At 40.0% G+C, this 14,061-nt stretch overlaps 1 protein-coding gene across 8 annotated transcripts in view; it reads left to right on the forward strand.

Moving 5' to 3' along the window:
* The window catches only part of ESRRG (estrogen related receptor gamma), a 377,135-nt gene that overhangs the window by 27,569 nt on the left and 335,505 nt on the right, over positions 1-14,061 (forward strand). Inside the window, exon 2 of one of the 8 annotated variants that reach the window (XM_027739489.2) lies at positions 5,741-5,786. The exons of 6 other annotated variants lie outside the window; for them this stretch is intronic. The gene's annotated coding sequence lies outside the window, so the exon portion shown is untranslated. Of the gene's footprint in view, positions 1-5,740; positions 5,787-6,043; positions 6,067-14,061 lie in introns of those variants that run through there. One more of the 8 variants, XM_027739497.2, reaches the window with a different exon arrangement.

Below are 14,061 nucleotides of genomic sequence, written 5' to 3' on the forward strand. Positions count from 1 at the left end.
CTGGTTGATGAGAAGCTCAACACGACCCAGCAATGTGCACTTACATCCCAGAAAGCCAACTGCATCAAAAGCACCATGGCCAGCAGGTTGAGGGTGGTGATTCTCTCCTCTAGTCCGCTCTGGTGAAATCCCAACTGGAGTATTGTGTCCAGCTTTGGGGTCCCATCCCCAGCATGGGAAGGATGTCCGCTTGTTGGAATGAGTCCAGAGGAGGCCATGAAGAGGGGCGACTGGAGCACCTCTCCTATGCAAACAGTCTGAAAGAGTTAGGATTGTTCAGCCTAGAGAAGAGAAGGCTCCAGGGAGACTTTATAGTGCCTTCCAGTATCTAAAGGTGGCCTGTGACAAAGATAGGGACACACGTCTTAGCAGGATGTGTAGTGATAGGACAAGGGGAACGACTTTAAACTGAAAGAGGGCAGGTTTAGATGAGATATTAGGAAGAAATTCCTTATTGTGAGGGTGGTGAGGCACTGGAACAGGTTGCCCAGAGAAGCTGTGGGTGCCCCATACCTGGAAGTGTTCAAGGGCAGGTTGGATGGAGCTTTGAGCAACCTGGTCTAATGGAAGGTGTCATTGTCCATTGCAGTGGGGTTGGATCTAGGTGATCGTTAAGGTCCCTTCCAACCCAAACCATTCCATGATTCTGTGGTATTCATGGCTTGCAGCAAAGGAAGTGTCACTTGCAAGATTCTTGCTTTGAAAGCATATTTGTATTCTCATCCTAGTGCAACACTGCACTTGCTAGCTACAAGAGAGACACTAAACTGGTACAGTCATGTTTGTTAAAGACAGCGAATTTCAAAAAAATTATTTTTACACAGCAAATGCTAAAAAGAAAAAGAAGGAAAGAAAAAGAAAAGGTTAGATAGTGGTTATTGTGTGAAATAGCTCCCTAATTGTGATGGGACATAGGCAACTTACTTTCTGTCCTGGTTTTTGAGGAGGATGGGTTTGGGCTTTTCCTCTCAGATATAACATCCCAGTGGAGTAGGAGAAGTCTGGCTGTGCAGGAGCTGAAGAGCTGTTGTGTCCCTGTCCCTCAAAGTCCCTGCCTGTGCTGTAGGTGGAGAGCAGAGGGATGTCTGCTGGGCAGGGCCAGTCCCACCTTGTTCCTGGAGCAGGTCCTCACTCTTTAATTAATTTCCTTTTCCAGGTTTTTCAGGACAGTGCAGCAGGAGATGACTCCTTGCTTGAAGCAAGGCCATAGTCAGACCTCTATACAATTGTTCATGTTTGCTCACTTGTAATCAGATGAAGCTATTCTGACATGCTCAAATGTGCTGTTATGTTTCCTTTAAGAAATAATGAGATTCCAGTATTAACCTTTATTTTCCCTCCTTAAAACAGCTCTGTCTCCCTTTGAGTCTGGTAGAAGCTCTGTTTTCCCCCAAACTTCTGCTGAGGTAAAGTCTGTCTTTGTGCCTGCACTGTCTCATCATAGTGCATTGTAAGAGATGTACTAGGAGCGCAGGATTAGCCTCCCCTCAGTCTCTGTCTGAGGTGTTGGTCAAAGTATGTGGCTCCTTAGAGCTACACTTCCAGCCTCCATACTAGAGCCGTGAAGGCAAGTCTGAGACATCCTGAGATCTGCATCAGCCAGAGCTCTGGGGTTGCCCTTCTGTGTTTCATCCCTCAGCAGTTTGTGCCAGGCAAGCTAAGCTTAGTAGGTGAGGTTATTGAGGAGAACTTCATCCAGAAGAATAAGGCTCCCGCAAGCAGAGTTTGGTTTGAGTTCTCAGAAGGTCAGCGTGGGAAGCTCCCCATAAAAGCTGAACTTTGATGTTGTCAGCCAAGACAGATTCAGAAGATTTGGGAACATTTTTTTTCCTTCTTTATAATTATATGAAATGCGAGAGACCTGTGAATAGGGTATTTTTAGATTGTACTTTCAAATATACAGTATTATAGTATGACAGCAAATTAAATTAAAATTCTTAACAAATCCTTTTTTTTTTTTTTTTTAAGAAATGTAGTGAACTTAGTGGAAAGTTTGATGAAGAGCAGTATGCCGCTCTGCAGTGCACAGGAATTCTGTTCTTGTGACTAAATTAAACATCAGTGGTTGCTCTCATTTAGATTAACACTTTTGGAAGTTCTTTTTTTTAAAGCTAGTGGATTGGACTTCTAATTTTAACTCATATGGTTTATAATTAGAAACATTTCCAAACTTGTTTACAAACACCTGCACTTGACAGTGTGTGTCTGCAATTTTAGAAGGACTCACTTGTCATTTCCAATAGGGGTTGAGAGGGCATCTGAGTTCTTTGTGTTTGTACAGTTAGTTTTGGGACACTGGAACAAAAGTGCATTTTTTAAAATAAGGGTACAAACATGTAATGTTTTGTGAGGGGGCTGCATGCACCTGATCATCAAACAGGTCCTGTTGACTAGTAGTGGATTATTTCAAAGTCAAGAGGGTTGTTAGTTAGTGGCAATTTGGAGCAAGACCTAAACTGGCACCCAAAGGAGAAATTCCAGGAACTAATTTTAGCAGTTGAGTCTCTCAATTGGAGAAGATGGTTTACAGGTTTTCTGGTTTTATCTATACTTCAAACATATTACTTTCTTGCCAGCTATACTTCAGAAGTTATTCCAAAAGAGATTAAAATGACTTTTGAATAAATGTTTGCATTATTTTTTCATACAAATTTGAAAGTTGCTGAATGTGCAGTGGAGCATGGGTCCCCTCGCACTTGAGTGGGATGTGTGTGTTACACAAGTCTACATGCAACTTGTTTGCAGTGGGGTGAATATCATAGTGTGTTACTTGTTGGTCAAGTCTATAATCACGTTAGAGGTAATCAAAATACTTTACCAAAAAATATCCCTTCAGCTCCTCAATGTACACTTTACATCTGATTTTCAGCTGCATCACATAGGTTAACAATGTTGCTTATCAATTTCTAGCATAATAGGAAAGATTATCGTTGCTAAAAATTGATGCTGCGTGGGAGGAAGTCAGGAAGAACCCTCCAAATCAACTTCAAGGGTACAACTGAACCAGAAGTAGTCAAAGCAGACTTAAGCAGTAGTGACGTAAAGTGTCCTATTGATTGCTTAATGCTCATGTTGTTATTAATTAGTATGTAAACCTCTGGTTAATTAGACCAGCCTGTTTGGGTGTTATGTCCTCTACCAGGAACCATGGTCAACCTTAGAAAACTCCAATATAGGAGAGGATAAGGAAGCCACAAAGCAAAATGGGTTTTGTTTTCTGCTGGTTTAGTGTCCTAAGAAGCATGGACCTGGATCCAGGTGGGGAATCCATGTTGGTGTCAAAGAATCATGTCCTCAGAGATGCTTACTCTCTATCAATTTCACAGAGAGTGGATATAAGTGGAATTAGGTACCAAAATACCTTTGTGTGTGCTTGTTCTTTGAAGATAAACCTGTAGTCCGCAGCCTGTATCTTGTGCTTGACCCCTCTGCAGAGCACACAGCATATACTCACTGGGGGGCTCCTCTAAAGCAATTCCTTATAAGTAAACAAACAGATAATTACATGAAGCTTTTGGAGTACAATGCACATGTCTGAAGAATTAGGTTTTTCCATCTGTAAAACAGCTGTGTCTCATATCTGTGTTTCTGAATTCCTTTAAGGAAATATAATCTTAACAAGCATTCACTTTCTGTGGCAAACAGGCTTTTTTTTTATTTTATTTTTTAATTTCACTTTTTAAACAAGTAGGCTAGCCAAAATTATGATGTTACTTAGATACTCCACAGCATAACTTCTTAGCAAGTATGACTGCAATTAATAAATTGTGTTACCGTCTTTGAAATTAGCTTCAAATACAGCTTACGAGCTCTGGTGTTGTCAGGGTACCAGTTGATCAGAGTTAGAAATACACGACATTTTAGAAATTGCTAATGATTCAAATACAACCATAGAAACCAGACTTAAGTGGAATTTAATACTGTTTTGAGCTTAACTAGAAACTTCTCTTTTTATGGTGAATTCTGTCTGGAAATAGCACTTTCTCAACTGATGTACCAAGAGAAATGTCGCTTCATGCCAGTGTTTTCAGTTTTCCTCTATTTCTGTTTGCTCGTGTCAGCTCTATGCCCACTTTCCTAAGTGTTAATGTGTAGAACCGTTTCCAAAATGTTAGAGGAGGCTCAAAAGCAAGATCTATGCAAGTGTAGAAAGATCCAACTATCCAGCAATGCCTTGAAAACAGGCAAAAAACTCTTTGACGTCAGAAGTCTCGACTGACTGTGAAGTTAGCGACAAACTTTCTCAGACGTACATGATAAGAAAGGAAGACCTGTATGGAACATTTGTAGACTTACCTAACCTGCATAAGCCTGACCGGTTCTTTGGTGTGAATCTTTGGGTGAAGTAGAGTCTATGGTGTACTCACGAAGCAATCTGTTCTCAGAATAATCTGCTTGACTCCCGTAGGGAAATAGCATGGAAAAATCTTTCTTTTGGTGCATTTAAAGGGGGATACTGTCTTCCTCAGAAAGTGATAAATAAGATAAATACAGGAGTCATGAAAAAAAAAAAAAGGGCTTCAGAGTTCTGCTTTTGTTCCTCTTGTAAAAAATATCTCTCACTTCAGGTAAAATTGTTACTCCTCACAAACTGTCATGGTATGCCTACTACTATCATGGTATGATTGAATAGTTTGAGGCACAGCATGCATGGTATATCAGTGTGATTTGAGAGTTGAATTCATATCCATGTAACTGGGCATATGAAGGCAAATCATATACCATCACATACCATGAGAGAGGAAGCTCTGGGAGGCAGTATCTGGTTGTGGTTAGAAATCAGCTGGGATGTAAGGTGATGCCTTTTATATTGACAAAGGGAGTTAATGTAGGTTCCCAGCCCATGAAATCCCAGCACTGAAGTTATGATTGCATCCCCAGGGCTGGGACACTTTGCAGATCCCTGAGGTGCAGATCCTTTGCCTGTGTCTCCCATGGTACATAGCTATAAGCCAGTCTTTAAAAGTCCGTAAATAAGTGTAAAACATGCATTTTTCATAGAAGTCATGATGGTAAAGAGGGACTGTGACTATTAATGTGGCCCAGTGCAAATCACCTGTAACTTAAATTTTTGCATTTTTGTTTGTTATTGGTGCATATGTTTTACATGAGCAGCTTTTTCATATTTCTGAAGTAACTCCATGCCATAAAAATACGTGGTTTTCCTTCTTAAATAAACTGCTTTTTGCCAGTTGAGCCCCAGCTGAAGAGACCTAGAGCAAGTGTATACGAGGTGAAACTGCTTCAGCATAACCTGCATTGGTTTAGGGGAGAGTTAATGATAAATTTATTTTCATGACCTGTCTGCCAAATATTTGTACACTAATTAGGTCCTATTTTGAGGGCAGAGCATGTGAGCTTGTAAGGAACCCCTTGTACAGGATGGGAAGGGCAAGAGGATTTTTGTCCCTAGTGAGTGCAAAACCCATCTTTTTTATGTAGCATCACCTAAATACGTGCATTATTTTTAAGTAGCATATGAAACCCTGGGCTTATATGGAGGCACTTCTTAAATTAGTTCATGTGTGTAGCTGTAGCCAGCTCAGGTGTTCAAGTGTAGAGCACTGGGGAAGAAACTGAACTGACTGAAAACACAGTCATAATTTTAACTTTATATAATTTCTTTTACAATACAGCTGAAAATTACCTTTATTACTAGTGGCAGGGCCTGTTGTATAAGTGATCCAGCCGTGGTGCTGGTTGGTATCTTGCTTTTCACTTGAACCTCTCTGCGATACAGGTCTTGGAGGAGTGAGTGCCTGGTGCAGTCTCTGCCTGGCTCCTTGGTAAGTCATTCAAGTCTGTCTTTCTGTACAGTCAGTTTTCAAAATGATGAGCAAAAATAAGGAAATTTTTCATAGAGTGCTTTAAAAGAGAGCTGCTAATCAATTTTTCTTATTATTTTATGCCCTGTGATTTTTACACCACCCCCACCAGCTGGTTAATCATGCAAAAGCTGAACACTTCATTAGCCAGAACATGTTTGCCCATGGGCATTTCTGTAGTAAATTAGTTCTTTCTATTTATACAGGTAAGTCATGGCCAAAAGTCTTTAAGGTGCCAAAGGTAAGGGTTCGAATTAATTCTTTTTCTGAGTTTTCAAGAGAACTAGGTTTAACTTTGTGTGCTGTTGATTTGAAATTACTTCTGAATTAAAGATAGTGTGGATAAAAGAGCATTCTCAGGCTGCTCTGAAATACATCGTGTCTTTCTTGATCTCACTTTTAGCCTTCGTAGTACAGCCTGCCTTAAAAAAAACCCCAAAACTCATGCATGCACCCACTTATATATATACATGTATATGTATATGCACAGTATCTATGCAGAGACTCTTCTTTGATTGGCATATGGCATATTGACCTGTGTTTTTCCTTTCTTACTCTGTGCCTTTTAAACTATTAATTGAAAATATGTGGTTTGTAGATGCTTTTTTCCCTCAAATCAAATGGTGCCCTCTGAAAGCCTAGTTTAGCTCGACAATGAATTTAGCTTTCAGGCTTTGGCCATTGCAATATTGTTTGAATGCCACCATTTCCTGCAATCAATGTAATTTTATATCTACTTGGAATAGAAAGTCAAGATGGTGATTGCCTTAATTTAACTCAGTGTTGTATTCATTAAGGAGCTGATCCTGAATTCCTTTCAGATCAAAGTCTGTCTTGATTTCAGTGGAACCTTTCAGTGCACAAGGTGTGCGGTAGCCTTCTAAAATGTTGTCATTGTGACTACTGAATAAAACTAAATGTGTTGCTAAATTTAGGCTGTTGCTCATGTCAGCTTCCTTTTCTAAATGACGGTAAGTGCATTCCATAAATAGTATGCCTCTTATGTTGTCATATCTCTTTGGCTTGCTTTGCAGTATTTTACAGGATATTTGCAAATGAATTTTGTGTTCAGTAGGCAGGGGATGAAAATAACACTACTCATTGGGACTCCATTAACCCGCAGCTAATGAGGAACCATTTCGAGGGCTGGATGAGTGTAATTCAGATTAGCCTGCGTGCCAGGCTGCTCTGCTCCCGCTCAGGCTCGCACTGTGCCATGCTCCCGCCGTGCTCCGGAGGGACGGAGCCCAGAGCGGCACAGCTGGCGCTCTGACACAGACTTTTGCCGGTTAAGTTTTCCCGTGCTTCGGTTCCCCTTTTGGAAGGTAGGAGAGGGGAGTGAGAGTGTGTGTGTGTGTGTGTGTGTGTGTGGGCATATGCATAGGTAGGTGACAGTGATCTTGACCTCCATGGTCAGGTGTTTTGAGATGTAATGAAATACTCTACAAACCCAGTGCTTGTGCTCGCTTGATAGCATTGTTACTTGTAGAAAAGGGTACTACATGATGACAGTAAAGGTGGTCCAGACTGGCCCTTAATTAATTTTATTTTCAAAATCTATATTAGTGACTGTCATGAGGGCACCTGGGCACTTTACATCAATAAAATAATCAATTTAAAAAATGTGTAGACCAGAACTCTGTGTTCACTAACAAAACTCCTGTTCCCCATTACAACTAAAGGTCAGTCCAAGGCTGGCCAAGCAAGCAGGACTTTCATTTCTGCGCCTTGGCACTTGCCAGACGGGGCTCTGGCGGAACACCACCGGCAGCAGCTTCCAGATGCCCCTGGTCTCTGCAGAGAATGTCTCGCTGATGACCGGTGACTTGTTAACCCCCTGCAAGTCTCAAATTGGTTTCAGGGCTGAAGGAAAAGATGGGGAAAGACTAGTTCAGAGGCCAGTCCCAATTAAAAATGTGACTTTGCCAGTTGTGAGCAGTCGACTGAAATGCAGGGAACAGGGACCTGGTGGAGCTGTGCGCTGGAATAAGTGAGAGAGGAAAAAAAAGGCCTTCTTCCGAGGAACAGGCTAGAGATTTCCTAACTGAAGGAACTTTATTGATGATAAATGTTACATTATGCAAGCTTAGCAAATCCTCTAGGAATATAATGCTTCCCAGTTTTTTCTTAAGGTTTGTTAATATTTTATGATACCTGTGCATTAAGGGCTAGTTCCTGCAATGTTTAAGTGAGTTTGGGCTGCTAAATTGCCTTTATGGACTTTTAAAAAAACAATACTGGTCACCATGGATTAGCTAAATTCCCAATCACACTTAACATGATGATGATATAAAATCAGCTTGTTTTTGTTTTTCATGCATTAAGTGAGCATATGTAATTAAATTAAATGTTGTTGCAAAGCTGCATTTTGTTTATTTTTATTAGTACATTTGGGGCAATAAGCCCACTTTAATACAAATTTAATTGTGAGAGCAGCACTGAAACTAGGAGTTCCTGGATGCTGACATAATTTTTTGAATGTGAAATGAGAATATATTTTCATGTCTTGAAATCCAATTGAGCTCAAGCTGAGTTTAAAAATCCAAAATCTGATTCAGGAGAATTCAGTCCCATCTGGCTGGTGGGTAGCAGGTGTGCACTGTGTGTTTTAGGGAGGGAGGTGATTGCAGGGAGTGAAACATTTCTCTTTTCCTGTAAAGCTTTAATTCCAGTTTAATGCTGTGGTCTGAGACTCTCTGCAGTTTAAGTTCTTGTGTAATTACCTACATCTATCGTTGGTCTTCATTTCTAGACAACATAATGGTTGAATGGCAGAAGCAAGTAAGTGTCCAGAATTACAGAGAAACATGGTTTATAATTGTCGAAGTTTGAATTTATTTTCTGATTACACCCAAGTCCCTTGTATGAGAGAGTATGTTTTTACAAATTGATACAGACGTGATCCTTGAAGACTGAATGAGAAAGGTTTCATTGGAGCATTTGTTATCAAGGGCTTTTGAGTGTTGTTACATGTTCCCACAGCAATATAGAGAAGGTTTGTTTCATGTATATGTTTTTATAAAGCAAAAAAAAAAAGTATTATGCAATATCTGTTTTCATCCCATAATACCGTAATAGACAGGTTCTACATTTATTATTATTGCAATTATAAGGAAGGAGGATTTTTTTAATCTTTAAAAGTATTTTAGCAATCTATTGGGTACTTTTTACCTTGTAACCTTTACAAACTTCTCCCAGCCTCTCTCATTTTCCTTTCTCTTTCCTTTTCTTCATCTTTTGATCGGATACTGCCAGTTACCCCCTGCCTCTGCCTGGAAGCTTTTTGCTTAGGAGATTCAAGAACCAGCTCTTCCCTGACTTTTGTCACTAGCTATCAAGTCATCTCCCTTTTACACTCCTATCAACTCTCCCTCTTCCAACTTTTAAATATTTCCTCTTGTTTTTAATTGTCATCACTGCTATATAACTTTGTGCTGGAAAGTCTTTCAGCACATGAGGTTTTTATGGGAGTTGGCACGCAAAGCACTACTTACTTAATGAAACAGGTAAGCAAACATACCTCTTTTATAGTTTTTAACTTCACATTACTACAGCAGATGACACTTTGCTACTGTATTTCACAGGTTTTTTTTCATGGTGAACTGAATTTCTGACATAGAGTAGAGCTGGTGCTGTGTTGCCAAGGGAAGTCCATCTGGTTTGACAGACAAAGTGATAAACAGTTCTCTGGACATCCCTGTAAAGTTCTCCCTTTTATTTGTTTGCCTTGTGAAGTTAAATGGAAGAGGTCACCCCCTTTGACAGAGCAAATTTTCTTTTCTAGCAATCGGGCTTTGCAAGAAAACATTTTTTATTAAGCAAGTCATCCATACCACACCGTAGGCTGTTTGAGTGTAACAGTATGTTACAGTCTGCAAAGTTAATGCAGTTAATATTCAACTGAACTTTTGGGGGGTTGCTAATCCCTTAGGCGGGCTTAGCAGAAAGGGCAAACATATTTATAGCGCTTTGAATCAGACTGCAGTGAACAAGTAAGAGTATGTGTTATACCATGCAAATGTTACACAATTTCAGGAAAGCTCAGTGCATAATCATCTTTTAATAGTATTTAAGTTGATGAAATATCTCGTCTGTAAGCAAGAGAGTTGTTGGTTCAGTGGACAACAGGTCTGTTAAAATGAAACTCTGTGGAAGTTCTTGAGATTCCTGTTCTGGTGATAAGTTCTGTAGGTTCTGAACAGATTTATGGGCTGTTTAATTAGGAGCTAACTGTATTCTTTAAGCTCTGTCATTTGTATTATTCCCTAATAGGATTTCATTGGACTTTGTCACATATCTGACTATGACTGAGTGTGTGCGGGGTTGTCAATAGCCTGTTCCATGTAGACCATGGTCTCCTACTGCCTTTGTAGAAGTAAAAAGATCATTCCTGAATAATCTTTCCTCCGGAGTGGAAGTGTGACAGTGGGTAGAGTTTGCTTTGGTTAGAGCCTTGGGCACCCCTGGCAAAAGGGACAAAAGGCATGAGTTGTGGGGAAGTCATGGAGAAGCTGAAGTGCTCAGACTTGAGAATGTCCAGCAATGGGGGTCACACTTCTGTGAGACAGAAACTCTCCACATTTATGTCATGGACAAAACTTGCATTGAGTGTAAGGTTATATGGAAAAGCACTGTAGGCCCTGTAATGCTACCATCCCATCAGGAGACGAAGACATTATTATCTTAGATTTTCCACAGAATTTGATTCTGTATAGTTTTTAGTCTAAGAAATAAGAGATCTGTCACCTGGTAGTCAATAAAAAGTAATTTTTACATTTTTTTATTTTATTTTATTTAGAGCTATATTAATGCAATTGTTAACAGCTGAAGTCTGTATGGTAGATTTTTAATGTAAGCTTCTGGTGCCATACCAACACAGAATACAGGCCTGACAAAGTGGCCATTCTATTCTAGTTAAGATTTTTATTATGTTTTACATTTTGGCTATTTCTTCCATTTTTTCTAGATATTAATTATTGGAATGAGTGACTCCAGCACGGAACCTGATCTTAAAGGGGGCTCAGGTGCCTCAATTTATACATGCACTCAAGTTACTTATTGGTTTGCCACTGTAGCTGCACCCACCCCCTTCCTTTTCCTTTTGTTCTTTGTGAACCACATTGGCTATTCATTGTCCTTCAGACAAAATAATTGATTTGTCAGAATTTTTAGGAAAAATGGAAGTATGTTGATAAAGATTTTCAAACCTTTCTATTTGTTATCCTTTCAGTAAAAAAATAACATGACCGAATACCAGAGTAAGTTAAAATTTTGCATTGGAGTTGCTTATATCTGAAGTACCTGAAAACAGCTAGTTTATTATGTACAAAATTTGAAATTCCAAAATATATTAAAATATTATCTCAAAGGTCAAAAGCCTCTCCCAAGAAAGGAAGGAAATTAGAAGGGAATTTGGGCAAAGCAGGTTAGGTCTGTAATGGTGTGATGTGGCTGACACTGATGTGGTTTCCTTTGGTTACTCATCCCGAATTTCCCCAGCTTGTCATTGGATCAGCTTCCATGAAAATCCTAAGCAACATTCAACCTTAAACCTTGCTATCTATAACATGATCTTGTAACATTTCTGTCATTTGATTAAGCAGCAAATACAGAAGTCCGTAGCACAGGCCTGACTTCACAGAATATGTGGTGAAGGTGTGCAGGGTCTTCACTACACATCCCGCAACCATCTTGGAGCTTGGAAACAGTCTGCAGGTTTATTACGAAAACAAAGGGTTAACGTCACTGCAGTGATGTTAACTGTGTTAAAAGGTAGGGGTGTGTGTGTGTTCCTGTGCTGTACTCTATACATTTATTAGCTCTTTTTATAGTACCGTTCCCAGCAGCATTCCCAGGAGCAGTCCAGGTCCAATCGGGACTGGCATGCCATTGTGCAAGGTGTTGTTCTAATTCATGTGTAAATGTGGAGTGGTTGCTGCCCTGAGGATATTACAGTGAAATTACAAACAGGATAAAAAATAGGAGGAGTTGTGGAGAAGGAGGGCAGCTGCAGCCAGGTGCACTTCTCTGGCCGGGGTTGTGATACCAAGTGATGGGCATTTAATGCATTAGAAGTCAGCTGCCTTCAAAACAATTAACCTCGCTGTCTTTTGTTTGTGCCTTATTTATTTAAGCAGAAATGTAGAAAGTACAAAATTAATTGTTCCCAAGATCCTTCTATCCGCCTGCTTTATCTCTGGCAATGACCAACCCCAGGCACCTCAAGGAAAGTTGTAAGAGCTTCACAATGGGCAGACATAGGATAATCTTCTCTCTACACATTCTCATCCTAATCTTTCATTATTAGGGATTAATTTAAGCTTTGAAGCATGAGATTTTAAAAAAAAATTATATTTGTTGTTCCCCCTCCTCCACTGTCAACCTTGTTTAAAATATGAAACATCCTTCCAAGTCCATCATCTGATCTGTTCTTGGGGCAATCCTACCTTCTTCTTGGTGTGCTGACCAAATCTGCAGCTTGGGAACTCCCATGGTGGTTTTGCTTCCTCTGATGCCAGAAGGCACTGGTAGATCCTTTTCCCCAGGGAGGTGGGAGAAGGCAGAAGCATGTTGAGCAGTTATGGCCTGGGTGTTCACATGTCACCGTATGTCCAAGCTGTGATGCTGCAGCTGGATGTCTCTCCTTTATTTTAATATTTTAGTGGCTAATTTGCAGTAAAGCAGAATAGGAATAACCATAAATAAATCTGGGAACCTTTGTATTAATTTCTTTTGCTAGCTGTGTACATATGAGCAGCTTGCCATTTGCATATGTGAATCTTGTCATAACAATTTTGGGAAGTGATTTGCTAATAATCAAGTTCTCAGAACAGCTCTAAATCAGTAATTGATGTAGGTCTGGATAAAGCAAGCCTTCCGCCTGCCTATTTTGTGGAGCATTTTTGGCAAGTTTCAAGCTAGTGTGAAAACTAGCCATCAGAATAAAATTTAGGACAGCTGGGATGCTTTGCAGTGAAGACTTTTGGCTCCACAGTTCAAATAATCACAATAGCAGCTCAATTTAGCCTTTGGCTGGGTAGGTTTGGCAGGGCACAATGAAAAATAATTATTTCATGGCCTGCTTATTTGTCCCTTAACAAATAAACTCTCTGACCTATGCAGGCTTATGTAAATATGCTGCCGTATGTGGGGTTGTAGAACACTGTCGTGTCCCCATTTGGAAATACGTTTTATTTTGCCCTCATGTTACAAACTTCTTTTAGGGTTCTGCTTTGGAAGCAAAGAAAGGGATAGGATGTATCAGGTACTGAAGCCCAGACAGCTAGGCAGAGATTCTAAAAAGCCATCTAAGAGTCTTTTTTTCTGAAAACACGTCCATTAGTATGCAGTGTTTTCACTGCTGTAATAATAAGAGCAATCATGGTACGAGCAAGTCCGTCTCTTCGCAGCCTTCCCACGCGGGATGGAGAATGACAGCTCCTAAAGCATTTGGATATTTGCCTGAATGTATGCTTAGCTAACGGCGGTTCAACTTGCTCTCCATCTTATGGCTTCCTGGATATCTTTCTCAATTGTTTAAGTGACAGCTTAAAATGTGAGACTTGGAGGGGGGAGATAAAAGCTTAGCAAAAGGCTTTTTGTGTGTGTATTTAAGGGGAAGTTTTATTACACTTGATGATGGAGAGATGTGCCACGCTATTTTCTGTTCCTACAATTTTAGTATTTGCACTTTCTGTTGTAGTGGCAGCAGCCAATCCATAACATTGTCTTTCTACTTCCCCTTCTGGAGGGGGGAAAATACACAGAAGAATACATATTTTGTCTTCTGACACCACCATTTTGGTTCTGCAACAGTAAAAGAAAGCCTTTTTTCCAATGATCTGAAAGATCTCTCTAGAACATCTGCCTTTACACACTCATGCACATACGCACGCACACACACATGCACAGGCTCTCGCTGAGGTGGCTATGATCTGTTTTTAATAGTGGCACTTCTTCTCAAAGTGTCATTTAAAAAAACATCAGCAGTCATGTCATGCATCGGGATGAATTTCTAAATGTAAATGAGATTCTCTCAGTAATTTATTTACATTTGTTTTCAGCACAACAAATGAGACATCACGTAGCTTCATAATTTCCCATGACCGAGTCACCAGCATGAGGTGTGTAATTTACCCTGATTTAAGATGCTTATCTAGAGGTTCTTGCAACACTACCTGGTGGGCTTTTTTGTACTACTTTTTGCTGGCTTTTAACCCAAATACTTCACCTCCTT

This window comes from Pipra filicauda, unplaced genomic scaffold (assembly GCF_003945595.2).
Source record: "Pipra filicauda isolate LSUMZ 115617 unplaced genomic scaffold, ASM394559v2 scaffold147_size4022426_pilon, whole genome shotgun sequence".
Taxonomy (NCBI): Eukaryota; Metazoa; Chordata; class Aves; order Passeriformes; family Pipridae; genus Pipra; species Pipra filicauda.